We start from the raw sequence: 18,863 nt of genomic DNA on the forward strand, positions 1-18,863 counted from the left end.
ACAGCAAATGAAGTAATGGTATATGTTAACAACATGAGACCTTTTCTTATACCTTAAATTTAAATTTTTAGTATTAATAACCATTTTCAGTTATATCTTTTTTAATTTTAGTTTTTCAAGATAAACATGAGCTAATGAAATGTCAAAAAAACCTTGATCAAATCACTGTCCAAAATATCAGCTCCTCTATTAAAACATTGACAAATAAGTCATCAGAGTTTGAAGGCTGCAAAAATCAGGAGGAACAGAACAGATGCTGCGGGAAAACTAAGGCTGTTTTAGATTATGGAAAGTACACAGGTAAGGAGTGGAACTTGAATAAGGAATTGCATTGTTCTATATTGATTCTTCTCCAAAAGACTTGAAATCAAGTTATATGGTTACAGTCCTGGTAATCTTTTGGTTAATGGTTGGGTTTCCATATATCCTGTAGGGGCAGAACCCAAGAAATCCCTGTTTGAATTAGGAACATCTTACAGTTTCTAGAACTCAGTGACTGTTCTGTCTCCTACTGCTTCCAGGAAAGGCAGCTCGGACCAGCACAGCTGAGAATTCAAGTTGTTTTTATCTGCGAGCAAATCTAGGTCCCCCTTTTGTTGTTAACAGAATGTTGGTGTTTCTAGTAAGAGAGTGTTTTCCAAATTCCTAGATTGATATGGACTTAGAACATTTATGTGGACACAGTAATAAAAATAATTGTTTGTATATTTGTTTTCCTTCTTCATTGGTATCAGAAAGTTGGTTTCTTTGTGACCAGAGTGTCCTGCATACAATGCACATGAGAGCTTCACCATGGTGCTCACATGGCCGTATGTCTATCAGTGACACAAAGATGAAAATATCTAATGTTACAAGGAACCTTCCCTTGCATCATGACTGATTAACTATAATTGATACAGTTTACCATTTATTATGAAGTATATTTCAGACTTTAGAGTTCACAAAGAACTCTTGCATATGATCTCACTTCTTTGATAGCAGGAGTTTGCAATCTTAACTAGTTAAAGACTAATAACATCTTTAAAACTGGTAAATTTAGCCGGGCGGTGGTGGCACAAGCCTTTAATCCTAGCACTCGGGAGGCAGAGGCAGGCGGATCTCTGGGAGTTCGAGGCCAGCCTGGTCTAGAAGAGCTAATTCCAGGACAGGAACCAAAAGCTACGGAGAAACCCAGTCTCAAAAATCCAAAAAAAAAAATGGTAAATTTAAAATATAAATGAATAAGTAAATAAAGATTCAAAAATAATCCTTGAGGCATACCAAACTCATCAAAAATGTTTTGCATTATTGTATTACAATAAAATAACTATCAAATCTAAGCGGTAGCACAATTCTCCAATGCTTGTGATTAGAACACAGAGGAAGGACAATTGCAAATTTGAGGACAGTCTTGGTGTCCAGTAAATTCCAAGCGAGCCTGAACTACACAGTGATGTTAACTATGCACAGAAAAACAAGGGTTGGACATAAATGTTTATTAATAGAGAGAGGGTATCCTCACCACCAGAGTAAACAAATAAATGTAGCTAAGAAACCGCACATTTTAATGTATTCAAATTTGACACTTTGCAGCTGTGAGTGTACCATTGAAGGCAGGAGAACATAAAATCGCCATCAAAAGCTTTCTTATATGTCTCTTATTTCTATTAAGGTAAAATCATCTATCATAGACCACAGCACAGCTGTACATGCATAAGAGATGTGGGCCACTGACATTAAGTGATCAGCAGTCATGAATTACCTGATAGACTTATAGGTGTTATTAGGTGCTGGGTGTTAGGTATGGTTTCATTGTATAACCAGAGCTTACTTGGAATATACTGTACAGGCAAGGCTGGCCTGGAATTCACTGTTTAACCAAGGCTGACCTCAAACTGGAGGTGAACTTCCTGGTTCAGCCTATGTACAGATGGGCTTATGGGCATAAGCCATGCCTAGCTGGATTTATTTCCTTTCAAAGATAGAGAGTATTCCTTTGGGTATACATGATACATTTTTTCTATTGATTCATCCATAATGAACACTTAAATTATATTCACATTTCTATTATAAACGGTGCTGCATAGAGCACATGTGTAGAGGGGTCACTCAGCATTCTAGAATCAATTTCTGAGAACTATGGGATTTTACTCAGTTATAAATGTGTAATAAATACATTGTTCTAATAATAGAACACCTGAAATTAAGATTTTCACAATTCTTTCTCTGTTGTAGGCAAATGTGCTGAAGCACACTTGTTCTGCTGTGGAATAAAATGTTATTATTTCATCATGGACAATAAACGCTGGAAGGACTGTAAAAAGACCTGCCAGGACTGCAGCTTATCCCTTTTGAAGATAGATGATGATGATGAACTGGTACTGTAGACTCTTAACATGTCCATTTATTCTCTTAGACTCTGTTTTTAAATTTGGATAATGAAATATTAACCCCAGGCAGGTTTATTGAAAGAGAGACCTTCAAGGATTAGATATAGTTGCCTTTAATAAGAGCAAATACTTCATTAAGTGTCTCTCAGGATACCCCTCCTGGTTCTAGATTAGTTCTCAGGACTCGGAGTCTGTTATGGGGAGGCTCTACTAAAGAGACAGCTATTTTGCAAACTCCCCTGTTTCTCATGAGTCGGCAAGAGAGTCACTCAGAGCAGCATGTTTTCCTTGTTATTTTATTACAGCACATTCTGTGACTGAGAGTTGTGTGTCTCCATAGAGGACCAGCTACACACAGAAAGGCAACTGTCTTGGGTTTGTTCTTTGGAACCCAGAAGTGAGACTACCTGAGATGAATAATTGGATGGCAGTGGGGAGTGTAACTGACCGATGGGCCAACCTGCAAAGTGTAGATTATATGAGAACCATCGAATTAAATAATTTTTCTGGTTAGAACCATGCTGATTTTCACTGAATCTCTTCATAATACTTACCTCATGATATTATCATGTTTCACAAAATGTTATCTATCTTTAGAAATGAGTATTGAGGAAAAACAAGTGGCCAAGATACTGACATTAGATGTTTACATTTTCAGTATAGAAATTTTTTCAAAGTCAGGCAGTGGTGGCTCATTCCTTAGATCCCAGAACTCAGGAGGCAGAGGCAGAGAGATCTCTGTGAGTTCAAAACCAACCTGATTTACAAGAGCTAACTCCAGAACAGGATTCAAAGCTAGAGTGAAAACCTGTCTCAAAAATCAAAAAAAAAATCAAAATCAAACAAAGAAAGAAATCTCTTCAAATACATAGAAGGTTTTTTTTTTAGAAAATTGATTGAATGGTCCACTTGAAATCTTTTTCATTTAGAACATGAGGAATAATACTCTACCAATGTATTACATGCTGAATAATTACAGCATAAAATAAATTTTTATATGAAGTAATGATATAACTTTCCATTTGATACAGTAAACATAGATAAATTTAAAATCATACCATAAAATATATTCACTAGTTTTATTAGCCATCACGACTATGTCACATGCAAGAAACATTAATTTCTTCCACAACCTCACACTTCCTCAAGTTCTGTCACTTTTAGATCTGAAAAATAGCATGGCTTTCTCACTAGAACATTGGGGATAATGCACAGCTCTTCATGGTATTTTTCATCTTAATGAATTTGGTTTGAAGCCAGGGTTCACTTAAGATGAACGCTTCTCACATGTCTCCATATTCTTCTGAAATATGAATTTGTATAATTTCATGAAGCATCAAACTTACTTAAGGAGCTGGATATGCAGTGTTCATTAGTGATTGAAGCAGTGAGAATGTGAGTTCAAGGCCAGTCTTGGCTACACACTGAGCCTTTCTCTGAGAATCACAGATGTAAATCTTTTCATTAAAGTAGTATCTCTATTACTTTGTTTTAAATAACTTATGTAACTGTCTGGTTCTGACATAACGTGAGAAATCACTTTGAAAACTAACTTGGAGGAACTGAAGGGCTGGATGACAGGACAGAAAAGAACTGACATAAGGATATCAGGTACCTCTTATAGCTGTTCTTTTCTCATCAAACAGAAAAATTTTATCGTAAGATAAATTTTTACTTTCCTTACAGAAGTTTCTAAAGAAGCAGTTTACTATAGACACTTTCTGGATTGGATTATTTTATGAAGTAAGCAAAAGCAAATGGGGATGGATTGACAATGGCACCTCTAAACTGTGAGTTTCCTGAACCCTTCAATTCTAACACTGGTGCCAGAGTTGGTAGGATTGTGTGCAAAGGCTTTTCTCTCATTATACATGACTTTTCTCATTTTCTATAAAGCTCAGGGGTAGGGGAAAGAAGCAGAAGGCAGTATCTGAGCAAGTGATAGACAGGAAATAGAAATGTGTAGGAGCTGATGACCAGTGATGTAATACTGAACACAGCTCAGGATTGTGTGTTGTAAGATGCACAGGGCACAACAAAAAAGACCCAAAGTTTCAAATAATGTGAAGTGATTTGATTTTCATGGAAGATACAATGACTGTGAGTATCTTAAGCATTCATGGCTTTTTTCTGTAGTAATTTCACATAATTTTAATTTTTAAATAAAGAAATATATACGTACATATTTATATGTATACATATCTACTTAACATTCCAAGGTGCTTTAGTCTATAAGCTCTGAGCTTGCTCATTTCTGACATGGCAGAAAACTGTTTGTTGAATTTCTTTATAAATAATATTTCTTAAAAATCTCATATATATATACAAAATGAAATATTATCCTATCTATCCCCTATTTACCCTCTCAAGCTTCCTCTTACTGTACCCAAAGTTTTTCCCTGGTACATGTTTAATGGCCATTAACTGGAGCAAGGATACCTGGCCAAAACCTTAATAAGAAATGTATCTACCATTTCCAGCAGCTGTCACCTAACAATAGTCACTCATTAAAAGATAGAGGATCCCTCCCCATCTATGCTGGGATGTCGCCCAGTTTGATCTTGTTCAAGTCTCACATAGGTAACCACAGCTGCTGTGCGTTTGTGAGTGGTAAAGCCTTGTCATATCCAAATAGCAGGACTGCACAGAGCATCAACTGGCTCTCATATTTTTTCCACTTCCTCTGCCCTGTTGTTCCCAGAGACTTGGGGTGGTTTTGAGGGGGAAGAAGTTGATGTCCCTGTAATGCTAAACACATTTTTATTCTCTTCTGCACTTTGACTGCTTCCCTTGCTCTGTGCAGATTACTGCCTACTGCAAAAGAAGCTTCTCTGACCAAGGTGGAAAGCAGTTAGCTACATGCCCGCTTAACAAAATAATTGTAGCAGGTTCCACCTTAGGGCCTTTGACCTCCACAGTCATGGGTTTTTGATTTGAATTACAATACCAAACATTATCCCTCATGTAGTAAAGATCTCAACTCCAATAAGAAAGCAGTCAGTTATCCCATAATAATGGTACCACTGGGCACATTTTGCCTTGCAGGCCAGTATTGCAGCATGCCTGGGTCAGTGCTGGGTAAGACCGTTAATACCTTTTCTACTCCAGCAGCACCTTGTCATCCTTTGAAAACTAGCCCAGGTAAAGTTGTTTCCTGATTGATTTGAAATTGATTTCTCTATGTCCTGAAAACAAATTGTGTGCTGTCTTCAGCTTACAGATCTTACCATCTTGCAAGGGGGGTTAACCAAGGGCAATGGCAAAATGCTGTGTTGTATTGGTGACCTCTGTAGTCTCTCTGACCAGTAATTCCCCTAGGTGTGTCCTCTGCTGTTTACTTTGATTTTCTCTTAATAATTATGTTTTTGTTATTCATTTTTCAGTCATATTTTCATTTTCAATTACATTTTCAATTGACTATATTTGACCACCTTTCCCAACCGCTAACACATCCCACATTCTTCTCATCTCCCTGCCCATCTAAAATCAAGCTCTTTCCTTTGTCCTTTAAAAAAAAAAATGACAAATCAAACAAAACAACCCAATCAGACAAAAATGTTTAAATACACATACAACGACACACAAAAACAAACAGAAAACCCCAAACTAACTAAATAAAAAAGGTCCTGCATTGTGTTGTCCAAACACAAGTTTATTAACTAATGGTGGTCTGTAAGTCCTTTTATAGATCCTTAGCTTCAGTTAATGCACCTTTTATCCTCCAGTGATATTGTCATTTGATCTTTTAATCCTCAGAATTCATCCCTCTATTTGCATTTCACATATATCAATTCCTCATGTTTATTGAAGGTTTTAGAAATACTAATGTTGCTTTCTTTTGTTTTTGTTGTTGTTGTTGTTGTCGTTTTTCAAGACAGGGTTTCTCTGTGGTTTTGGAGCCTGTCCTGGAACTAGCTCTTTTAGACCAGGCTGGTCTCGAAATTACAGAGATCCGCCTGTCTCTGCCTCCCAAGTGCTGGGATTAAAGGCGTGCGCCACCACCAGCTGTCCTGCGTCTGAAAACGCATGGGATAAAACCGGACTTGCTCAACATAGCGGACAATGAGGACTACTGAGAACTCAAGAACAATGGCAATGGGTTTTTGATCCTACTGCACGTACTGGCTTTGGGGGAGCCTAGGCAGTTTGGATACTCACCTTACTAGACCTGGATGGAGGTGGGTGGTCTTTGGACTTCCCACACGTCAGGGAACCCTGATTGCTCTTCCAGCTGATGAGGGATGGGGCCTTGATTGAGGGAGGGGAAGGGAAATGGGAGGCAGTGGCAGGAAGGAGGCAGAAATCTTTAATAAATAAAAATAAATAAATAAAATATTAAATAATATAAGAAATTAAAAGTAAAGCAATAAAGAAATAACACTGTCACCCATGAAAAAATAAATAAAAAAAGAAATACTAATATTGAAATTTCTCTCATAAGAATTCTGTGTTTGTCCTCAAATAACATTGGAAAACATATGTAAATATGTATGTATGTATGTATGTGTATTTATGTATGTGTATGTATTTTAAAAATACAGTGTTTGTTATCCAATTCTTATAATGTGACTATCCAAAGAGCAAAAAAAAAAAAAAGAAAGAAAATACTGTTTTATTTTTGAGGGTTGCCTATTTTTCTATTTTTAAAAATTTTTTTGTCACGTGGTGGTGGTGCGTGCCTTTAATCCGAGCACATGGTGGCAGACACAAGCATTTCTCTGTGAATTTAAGATCAAACTTGTCCACAAATTAGTAGTCAGAGCTGTTGCACAGAGAAACCTTTCTTTAAAAAAGCAAAATAAATAAATAAAATAATGTTAATTAAATAACTATTTTCTTCCAGTCCAGTTACAGTCTTCCCTCCCTCCCTCATCTCCTTTCAGTCCCTATCCATTTCTCTTTCTCTTCCAAACTCTAATCTACTCCCCCTCCTTTCTCTTCTAAAAAGGGCAGTCCTCCTCCCATGTAGGCATCTTGTTTCCAAGTGAAGCTGGATAAGGCAACCCAGTATGAGGAAAGGGTCCTTCTTTTTGTACAATGTGAAGATGTGTGGCTATTACTGGTTTAATAAAATAACTGAGTGGCCAACAGCTAGGCAGGATTCCCAGGCACAGAGGACATTGGTAAGAAGAAGGGAGGAGGCACAAGTAATTGCCAGCAGACAATTAAAAGGGCTGCATGTTTTTTCAGGTAAAGCTTTGTCAGGAAGCCTTTCTAAAATGAGACACACTTGCCTCCTGCAAACAAAGCCCACTGGAGAAAATGCTGCTACTAAGAAGCCATACACAACTCTGTTCTTTTGTTTCTAGAAGTACTTCCAAAGGTCTGTCATGATTTAAGTAGAATTGGCTGTCCACATTGACACCATTTGTTGACAGAAATTTCTGTCCCACCTGGTCCTGCAGCCAATAAGTCCAAAAGAAATACACAGAGGTCTACTAAATTAATTACACACTAGTCGGCCTATTAGCTCAGATTTTTTATTAACTTATTCTTATATCTTAATTTGACCCTTTATGCTTGTCTATGTTAGCCACATTGCTTGGTACATTTACCAGTGAGTTGTTCTCATCTTGCTTCCAAAGTATCTGGATGAACACTGCAGACTGCCTCTTTTCCTCTTCCCTGAATTCTCCTGTTCTTATTGCACCACCTCTACTTTCTGTCTGGTTACCCCACCCATACTTACTGCCTTGCTACTGCCCAATAAGCATTTTATTAAAATACATGTGACAGGGTACAGACCGTTGTCCCACAGCAGTCAGGTCTCAAAGACAGGTAACATAGTCAGAGAAAAGCTCTGCTTTCATGTTAGAAGACACATAAGAAGACCAAGCCAAACAACTGTCTTACATATTCAGAGGACCTACGTCACTCCCATGCAGGCTCCCTGCTTTTTGTTTAGTCTATGTGAGTCCCTATGATCACAGTGCAGTTGATTCTGTGGTTTTCTTATGGTATCCTCGGTGCCTCTGATGCTCACAATCATTCTTCCCCTCTTCCACAGGATACCCCAAGGCTTTCCTAAGGTTTTGCTCTGTGACTCTTCACATTTCCATTTATTGCTGCACCCAGTGATAATTGAACTAGGTAACAATATATGAGTATAGCGGAATATCAGTAGGAATCATTTCACTGACATTTTTGAGAGTCATTTTAGGCTCTCACTTAGTCTCTGGTCTGTCCAGCCTCACACAGTTTTAGGGATAAATTCCTTCTCATGGCATGGATATCACACTCAACCAATCATTGACTGTCCATTCTAATTTCTTCTGCATCATTTTTACCCCAGTAGCTCTTATAGGCAGTGCAAATTGTTGATCAGAGGTTATGTGATTTTTGATGAGTTCTCAACTCCTCCACTAAATGTCTTGCCTAGTTTACAGGAAATAGCCTGTTCAGACTCTGTATACCCCATTGCTAGGAATTCTGACTGAGGTCACCCTTATTGATTCCTGCGAAATTCCATTGCACTAGGTTTCTAACTCAAACCACAAATGACCCTCATTCCAGTTGTCTTTCCCAGTACTCTCATCTGCCATCTTCCCCAAACCTGATTGCTCCTGTTCCCATGCCCACCTACAACAATCCACCTCATGGGTATGAGGACTATTCTATTTCCAATTCACAGTGAGATTTGTGGTGCAAGCCCCCTGAATTTGAGCCCTCCTTCATGAATCTGTGTATTGAAGCATAGGTATCCTTTCGTTAATGACTAAAATCCACCTATAAGTCAGTACATACCATGTTTCTTTCTGGATCTGGGTTATCTCACTCTTGAATGATCTTTTCAAGTTCCATCCATTTTGGGGAAAGTTTACTGATGTCCTTGTATTTAACAGCTTAACACTACTCCATTGTGAAAATTTACTACATTTTCTCTAACCATTCTTTTTGTGATGGATGTCTATGTTATTTTCAATTTCCAATTATTATAAATAAAACCACTATGAATGTAAGGGAAAATGCCCTTTTTGGTAGTATGGAGCATCCTTTGTGGTAGGAAGGATTATGCTTTGTGTATAAGCCCAAGAGAAACATACCTAGCTCTAGAAGTAGGTCGATTATCCATTTTCTGAGAAAGAACCATGTTGATATCCTAAGTGATTGTACAAGTTAACAGTCCCCGAAGCAAAGGAGGAGCTAATTATGTTTTAATTGTCTTGGTATCATTTTAATTTATATTGATTTTGTTGTTTTTAGATAGAGATTCGTTTTTCCCATGTTGGCCTTGGACTCCTCATATTTTTGTCTCCATCTCTCAGGTGGTGAGACTGTGGACAGGTGTGACTCTGCCTGTATGGTCCTTGATCCTGGGACAGATATCAACCATTATGATTTCACATGTGTTAGTTCGTAATCCTAGTGTCTAAAGTTCTATGGGTTTAATGTGCTATTTCAGCTGGCTTTTGTTCATGATGTCATTTTCTTTGTTGTATTTACTGAGTTTCTTCACCAACAGACACAAAACTATCTGAAGCATGATATTCACACTCAGGAATATTTCATTCACCTTCTGGGAACATGACAGGTCTGGCTCACTTCTATTAAAACATGATCCTGCAAAAGTGGACAGCTAATTTACAAATATACGGAAATTAAGATCCTCTCTCCTTCAAGTAAACTCTCAAGCAGGCTGTCACAGAGATGGCCAGGATACAGGCACTCTTAAAAGATGTTATAATATATTCAAAGAACACAATATATTTTTGCTTTTATTAGTTTTGGTTTTTATATTTTAAGTATCATTTTAAACTTGCTAGCCCCGATTCTTTTAAATCTACCTCCCATGCATTAGAATTGGTGCTGTTTCCCACTATAGATGGCCACAGAGTTAGTGAATATATTTATAGGCTAAAGCACTATACAGAGTCAGAGATAGGCAAGTAGAAACATTTGGTGTGAATTATCAGTGCCTGGGAGGATACCTGCAATCAGGTTAAAACATCTTTGTAGACCATGACTATACTACAGAACTCTCCACTGAAGGTGATAAGAGTACTAGGGCCACACTTGAGGATTCAGTTTGAAAGCCTGGAGGTGAGATTTCTTTCACCACCACAGGCATTTTCTCCAGCGTGAAAATGCAGTAGTTTATACACCTGTTTCTAATGAACCTAGTAAGCAGCTGTGAACTTAACTTGTGTTTGTGAACTTAACTTGTGTTGAGGTGGGCATTACTATGGAAGTAAAGTTTAGAACTCAAGACGATTCATGTGTATCTTATGAATCATTACTGTCTTCTGGGTCTTTTCCCCTTTGCCGACATTCAATACACATGCTTAACTGATTGTACCCATAATCATAACTCATGATTAACTAACATGTGTGCTCATTTCTACTTTATCTTACCTGTTCTGTCTATGCCACAAATACCAATTAGCATAATTTATGTCTTTTGATGTTCCTGTGGTAAATCTAAATACTTTATTTTTAACAACTTGAATCAAGGACTCAAAAATGGTGAACTTTTGTTGAAGGTTTATACCTTTGACATCTCAGCCTATACAATATAAATTTTTCACTGTTTTACCTTCTTTGACATAGATTCTCATCAGCCTAGCCTTGTGAAAACTCAGTGTTGCCAAAATCATGGGACCTTGTCCTATGTTCCACGTTTACTTTATTTTTTATTTTTAAAATGTCTTTATTACAAAAAGAATAATAGGAAATCAGCTTTACTGTGAAATTATCTTTTGGTGATAGCTAAAATTATATTTACTTGAAGATGAAAAATTAAAAGAGTGGAATATATAAGGAGTTGATTTGTAATCAAGAGACCATTCTTGTTTTTTTATATTTATTTCTTTATATGAATGTATACAACTGTGTGCCTCAGTCAGAACACATCAGTATTAAAAGGTAATTGAAGGATTCAATTTTCTTTTTATATTAGGTTGTATCTCAGGTTTGAAATCTGGTTGTCAGATTTGGTAGCAATGGTTTCCATGCACTGAGCCATGTCAATGGGCCAACACATTTCTAAATAAGTTTAGAGAAAACAAAAGAACTTTTAGCAAAATACTTACAATTAAGTCCATATTCTGTATATTTTAGTCAATAAACATTGTTTTTAATATCATTGAATACAACAATAAAAGATTCATATTTTAATAACTGTCCATTATATGTTTTGCATTATAGAGATTTGATGAAATTAAAATTATTAAAAGAAAATGGAGGCTGTGCACAATTCAGTTTTCGAGGAATACAGGAAGGTGACTGTACTGCAAAATACCCGTGCATCTGTGAAAAGAGAATGGATAGATTTCCTGTTTCTGTGTAGAGTATGAAGGGAAAGTAAAAACTGGAACATTTTATCACCTTTGCTGATATCCTGTGATGATTTGTGTCTGCTTAGTGACTGAATATTTTAATCACAGGACTCAGTCAGCCAAGCAAATACAGCAGTGAGCTGGAAAAGAAATGAATGTTCTGCTTAAATCTAACTACACAGCACAATTCACCTTCCTTCCTACTAAAACACAGAACTTTCATCTGGAGAACGAATGCCCTTTGTTCCAAGCCTTAAGGAATCACTCCTTTGTTTCCTGAATGTCACAAAGAAACAAATGCAGAACCCAGATAAACAGCACAAGTAACTCATCATCACTATGATAAACCATTTTAATATTCCACTTCTGTGACATCACAATTAAGAACTAGGATGCAGTTTCAGGGTTCTATTTCTCAGTTGGTTGCTTAGTGTTTATTATTTTGCTCTCTCTCTCCTTTCTTCTGCTCTTCTCTGTCCTCTCTCTCTTTCCCAATCAGTCTGATCATTTGTAGATAAGTTGAATCTCCTAGATACAGTAGTACTCTTTGAGTCCAGATGGATGTCATGGCACAAACTTATAATCTTATGAGTAATTGAGTTGGAATGCTGTCTGGGCTGCATCATATGCTTCAGGCCATCATGGGCTACCAAAACCTGTCTCATGAAGCATAATAATAATGATGGTGGTAATAATAATACTAAACTGTCCATAAATATTTCTAAAATATCTCAATTATAACATCATACTGAAATGATAAAACTCAAGACATTAAGTATTGGCCTCGTCATATGATCTATTTCATACTCCATATTAAAAATTCTCAGTTTTCTCGGTTATATCAGTATTAATATTTCTTCACATTCACTATCATTTGTGTTTTCACTTGTAATGTCCTTTATGTCTAACATGGTTATAGACTTATGATGCCTTCATTTTTGACCCTGACATTAAAAATATCAAATTTGAGCTTGGAGTGTAATTAAACCTCAAAACTGTAAGTCATTGGAAATATGAGTTTATAAACATGTACATATCTTCCCAACCATTGTGCAGGTTACTTTATGTTATTTTGACACAAGCTAGACTCACCTGAGAGGAGAGCACCTCATGAGAGAATGTACCTCAAAAAGATCTGGCTGTAGACTAGCATATAGAAAGAACCTTCTCTTAATTAGTGACAAATAGAGAGGGCTCAGTCCTTTAGAGGTGGTATGACCCCTGGACTGACGATCCTGTGTTCTATAAGAAAGCACACTGAACAAGCCATTGGGAAACTTCCAGTAAGCAGCACCTCTTCATGGCCTGTGAATCAGCTTCTGCCTTCTGGTTCCTGCCAGGTTTCAGTTTTGTTCTGACTTCCTTTGTTGATGAACAGCAATGCTGAAGTATAAGTCAAATAAATATTGTCCTTTCAACTTTCTTTTTGGTCATCATGTTTCATGACAACATTAGAAACCCCAATCTCTAGGACACCCTTAACCCAGAACAGCCAAGACATGGTGCAGGCTATAGGACAAACGTTATGGGACTGGGTTTTTTTCCCACTCCCTCCATTTGAAGCCTGGTCAGCTCAGAGGAGATGGCCAATGCAGGCTACTTATTCCTTCTTATCAACATGGTAGGAGGCACTGTGAAGGAACCACATGGAAATATATGGAAAATGGAGAAATCAAATGGTAAAGATAGAAAACCAAAAGTAGAGAAGAATCCTCTATGGTTTTCATAACAGCCAACTCTGGAGAACACAGTCACCCCTAAGAAGCAGTGTGAATTTGTTCCTGGGGCAGATTTCAAAGATCTAGTCACTGAATTTCCTGTAGATTTGAACACAATGCTACTGTGCACCTGATGAACAAAACTTCAACACAGGAACTTATGGCAGACAAACATTGTCAGTACGAACTTGAAATTGAATATTAGCTAAAAAGTAAAGGATAACAGTGACACAATTCACATATTCAGATATGATAAGTAACAAGAAGGACTCAGAGGCATTCATTGATCAACTCTCCCTGGATAGGGGAATAGAAGAGATTTCATGGGTGGTGGGAAGGTGGACAAGGAACCATAAGGGATCAGGTGGGAGTGGAAGAAAGTATTGAAAGATCCAACTGGAAGGTTGCAGGGTTTTCAGGTTTTTGTAGAAAACTGGTGCAATGAAAACTCCCAGGAATCTACAAGGATGATCATCTCTAAGTTTCCTACCCTTAACGTAACCTGAACTGGGATCTCCTGTGATCAGGCAAGACTTGCAATGGAAGGATTGGGCATCAACCAAACCATATAATCTTTGACCTACAGTCTATTCTGTCTATTAGATATTCTGGAATTGGTGCTTATGCCACTTGTTACCAGAAAGGCTTCATAGAGCCAACATGTGGAAATACATGCAGAGACCTATAGTCAAACTTTCTGCTAATCCTGGGATTCTTGATGAATAGAGGAGGGAGAGATTATAGAAGCCAGAGGGATCAAGCACATCACAATAGAACAGAATCAACTAAACTGGATTTATTGGAGCTCACAGAATCTGATCCAACTATCAGGAAGCATGCAAGGAAATGATCTTATACCTCTGCATATATATTGTATTGTTTGGTCTTCCTGTGGAATTCCTAACAGTGGGAGAAAGGTCTGTTTCTTTTACTGGCTTTTGGGACCCTAATTCTCATACTGGGTTGATTTGTCCAGCCTTAATAAAAGGGGAGGCATTCAGTTTTACCTTAACTTAATATGCCATGTTTTGCTGTTATCCATGGGAGGCTTACCCATTTTTCAATAGAAATGGAAGAGTGGATGGGGGAGGGATAGAGGAGTAGTAAGGGAAGGGACTGGGAAGGAGGAAAGAGAAACTGAGTTTCGGTAGTAAAATAAATAAACAAATATTCAAAGAGAACGGAAACAGAACAATTAACAGTGGGATACAGGTCTAAGCAAAGAATTCTCAAAGAGGAAACAAATGTTTGAACTCATGGTGTGTCTTCATTCACCATTGGATGAGGTCTTTATTTCTCCCACTATTGTAGTGAAGAGACAAGCAGGCCTGCTTTTCGTCCTGCCCAGCTCCTGCACAGGTAGCATTACACCCGAAATAACAACACACAAACTGTATTCATTTAAACACTGCTTGGCCCATTAGCTCCACCCTCTTTCTGGCTAACTCTCACATCTTCATTAACCCATTATTAATAATCTGTGTAGCACCACGAGGTGATGGCTTACAGGGAAAGAATCAGCATGTTTTACCTGGCAGCTGGCTCCATGGCATATGGCTCACTTCCCTTCTTCCCAGCATTCTGTTCGGTCTACTCCACCTATCTAAATTCTGCCCTATCGGGCCAAGCAATTCTCTTTATTAATTAACCAATGACAACAACAAATAGAAAGAAGACACTCCCACATCACACTATTCTGACTTATGTCCTACACATATTGATACTTTTTAAGGAAAATTTGTCTTTCAGTATTTTGAATTTATCTGTTAATTTATAAAACTAAAATTAAATTTCTCTTTTAAAACTTAACTTTTATGGTTCAACCTTGGTAAATTATTCAATATTTTCAGGATTTATGTTTTGTTTTTCACTGGATACATTAGGAATTTTCTATACTATGCTCATTACCACATCTTCTCACTGTATTCTTGAGCATATTACCACTGTGCACCCAATGTAATAACAGAGAAAAGCAAGAAAGACTGGAGAAAATGGTGTGTTCAACAGACTCTTCTATAATCTCTTATTAACTCAGTTTTCTTTTAACTCTCCAGGTTCTGTGGCTCTTGGTACTGTGAAAAGGACAGGCAGGTATTTAAGCAATGCCAATTTGGTCTGTATTTGAACAGTTTTTTTTTTTAAAAAAAAACTTTTTTATAGGTATGGTTGTTTTGCCCGCATGTATGTCTGTGTACCAGATAATGATCTTATTACTCCTCAATGCTAGAGATGAAGTCAAAGACCCTGAAACTGAGCATACAGATAGTTCTTAAGCCCTGTGTGGGTTCACAGAATCAAAATTGGGTCCTTGGGCAGAGCAGTCAGTGCTCTTACCTGCTTAGCCAAGTATCCAAACCACTATGTGAACATTTTTTATCAAGAATATGAACAATAGACAATATTATTTGAATATTGAACTATTAGAAACCTGTGTCTGCACTTAAAATGTGTGAGAGTTGCTTTGAAGAGCTAAGGTGCAAGTTGCACCACAGATCCATTTGATTGTTAAAATAGATGAATTCCTACGCTTACTGTATAACTAGCCAGAACAAAACATCTCATCAAAATATAAAATACACAAAGTGAAAGAATGATGTGAGGGCTGGAACCAAGTGGCTTATAGTGTAAACAAAGAATTCACAAATTGGAGGGAGGAGAATCAGGAGGCCAGGCCTGTCTCACCTACAAAGTCAGTTCTGGGCCGTAATGAACTACATCAGACCATTTGTCAGAAAAAAAAATTAAATGTAAAAGAAAGGCTTTGAGAAGGATGATCTGAGCCTGCAGACTCCACAGAGGATGTAGTGGAGTTGGAGAATCCCTTCTCTGACCTATGATATATTGAGTGGATTGGAATTGAAGAGGCAAAAAACATAGTTACAGATTTCATTCCCCCATATGGAAGAGCCGAGTTATTCATTGGAAACCATTTAGGGGCCCCTTTATTACTCTTACTGAATTTCCAAAACGTCTTTCTCATTTCCTTGCTCTTGGTGCTCCAGGACCAGTAAGACACACTAGCACTATAGGTAAACAGTGTTTGGGAAGGCAAAATAACACAGAGTATAAGAACAGCTTTGATTATAAATGCTCGGACACATCAGGTGACTATGGGCACAGGAAATCTCAAAATAGGGTTTTTTTTTCTTTTCATTTTTCTTGCTTTAAGAAGTGTGAAGTTTAATGACGTCAACCTTTAGCCTCTGAAGAGAAGTAACATCAGGTGGGAAACTAACCAAGAAAAACAGTTTCCCCAGTGAAGTGTTTCAAACCAACTTCTCAGTGGACTGTTTGCAATTCCATATAACCTCCTCAGCTTGGGCAGGAAGAGCAGTTTGCAGATGTGAAACCATAAAGCCTGCTGAGGGCTGAGGGTGTGAGCAGAGGTTAGCAGGTGTGACTGCACTGATGTGCACAGCTTCCTAGTTGCAGTCTCATCAGAAGTGAGTGGGCACATGATGCGGCTTCCCAAATAGAAGTGATTTTTGTAGCAAGGAACCAGAAACATACATATAGTGGATATATATTTATGTTTTTCTGTATGTGTTATTACACAAAAGTGAAGTTAGAAGAAAAAAATAAAGAAAATGAAAACCATTTTTAAATTTCTCAACTTTCTGTTTTATTAGCTGATTGGGACTAAGTTTCATACGTCCTTTTTGTTCTCTACTTTGCTCAAAGAACTGCAGTGTATCAATAAATTAGTTGTGCAAAGACTCAATCTTTAATGTAATCATCTTCATTTGAAGACTTTATAAGAAACTCAGAGCTTCTTAATAAACAGAATATAAAATTTGCAGCTGCTCCTTTATTTGCCTTTACAGTTATTTGTATGATTCTGTCTCCATTATGTATGCAGTTTCTGTTCATACTATTCTCCTTGTTTGTCAAGCACACTGCTGACACCATATCTGTTGTCCTTTCTGCTGTCACAAACAAGATGGAAAAGGATGTTGAGCATGTATCACAATTTCAGAGAGCGAGGAGACAACACTCACATGTTTGCTTTGCATTTGCTCCATATTCCTCCTAGGACCACAGCCTCCCATAAAGGATGGAAATCAGAAAAATGTCTTAACAGCATTAATTTTTTTGTGAACAGTTTGATGTGAATCCTCAGACCTGAGGTCATCAGTGTTTTTTTTTTTCTCACTACTGTGAATTTCTCAGATTCTCAGTTTTATATGGTCTTTATTCTAAAACAAAGCAAAACAACCTGCCATCACAGTGTCTTAGGTTCTCTTTCTGTTATGATAAAACATAGATAAGCCAGCATAGGGAATGAAGGGTTCATTTTTCACTCACAGTTCAAGTTTATAGTCCTTCGTGGTAAAGAAGTCACTGTAGCTGGAGCTTGAGGCAGATGATCACATTTCATCATAGCAAGAAACAGAGAGCAATTAATGAGCATACAAACTCAGCTTGCTCTCTTCATTCATACAGTCTGGGATCCCAGAGTAGGAAAATGGCACCAGCTACAATGGATGGATCTTCCCACATCGATTAACCTAGCAAATATAGTCCTTCATAGTCTTTTTCAGAGCTAAATCTAGCATAGATAATCTCTGGCAGTAGTGCCCAAGTCTCATCTTTGCTTGATCTTGTCAAGTCCACAATACTAACTACCACTACCAGTTTGATATGATAGAATAAAGAACCTAGCTCAATGTGTATGCTAGTTTATTATGGTTACTGTAGCAGAGCAATAGCCTGAGTAAGTTACAATGAAAAGAGGTTTATTTGGGTGCAGATTTTTTCAGGTTGGAAATCTCATTGTCAGTTGTCATCATTTGGGGTGAGGCCTAACATTTGCCGACCCACGACACAAAGTGAAGGGTGATAGTTGCAGATTGACATATGTAGAACAATGAATGAGATGGATGGGCTTGCTTTATGACACCTGCTGTCAGAGAGAAGGGATTCTTTACAGATAAGGTCTCACTTAATAGTTTTAGGTGTTCAGAAATTCAATACGTAGTAGACCAAGCTACCCTTGTACTTCTGATTATTCCCCTGCCTGTGATTCCAGCGATTGCAACAGTGTATTATCACGCCTTGTTGTATGTAAGTTTTTGTTTATATAAATCGTATTGCAGTCATTATACACATCGCACACACTAAGGGAGACATATACACACAGAGACACACAGGCACACATACACAGGCACACACACACACAGTGTAAACTGTTTCAGTAATATGTATCTGTAACACAGAACTGAGGAGGAGGATAATGCAGGAGAATATTGGATTTGAATCCAGCCTGGGCTTCATAGTGAATTTCAGGACATTATTAGTTGTACATCACGATCCTGTCTAAAACAGAACCAAAAACCCAAACCAGCAACCAACCAACCAAACAAACAAACAAATAAGCAAGTCCTCAAAAGATGAACATGTAGCTCAAAGTTCATCTCTTGTGGCAGACATGCAAGAGCTTGGGTTTAATAGCCCAGCCTCATAGAAATGACAGCAGTGAAACCACCTAATGTGGAAAGACA

Source organism: Microtus oregoni, unplaced genomic scaffold (assembly GCF_018167655.1).
Source record: "Microtus oregoni isolate MIOR12 unplaced genomic scaffold, Mior012 000002F_ref0000024, whole genome shotgun sequence".
In the NCBI taxonomy this organism is placed as follows: domain Eukaryota; kingdom Metazoa; phylum Chordata; class Mammalia; order Rodentia; family Cricetidae; genus Microtus; species Microtus oregoni.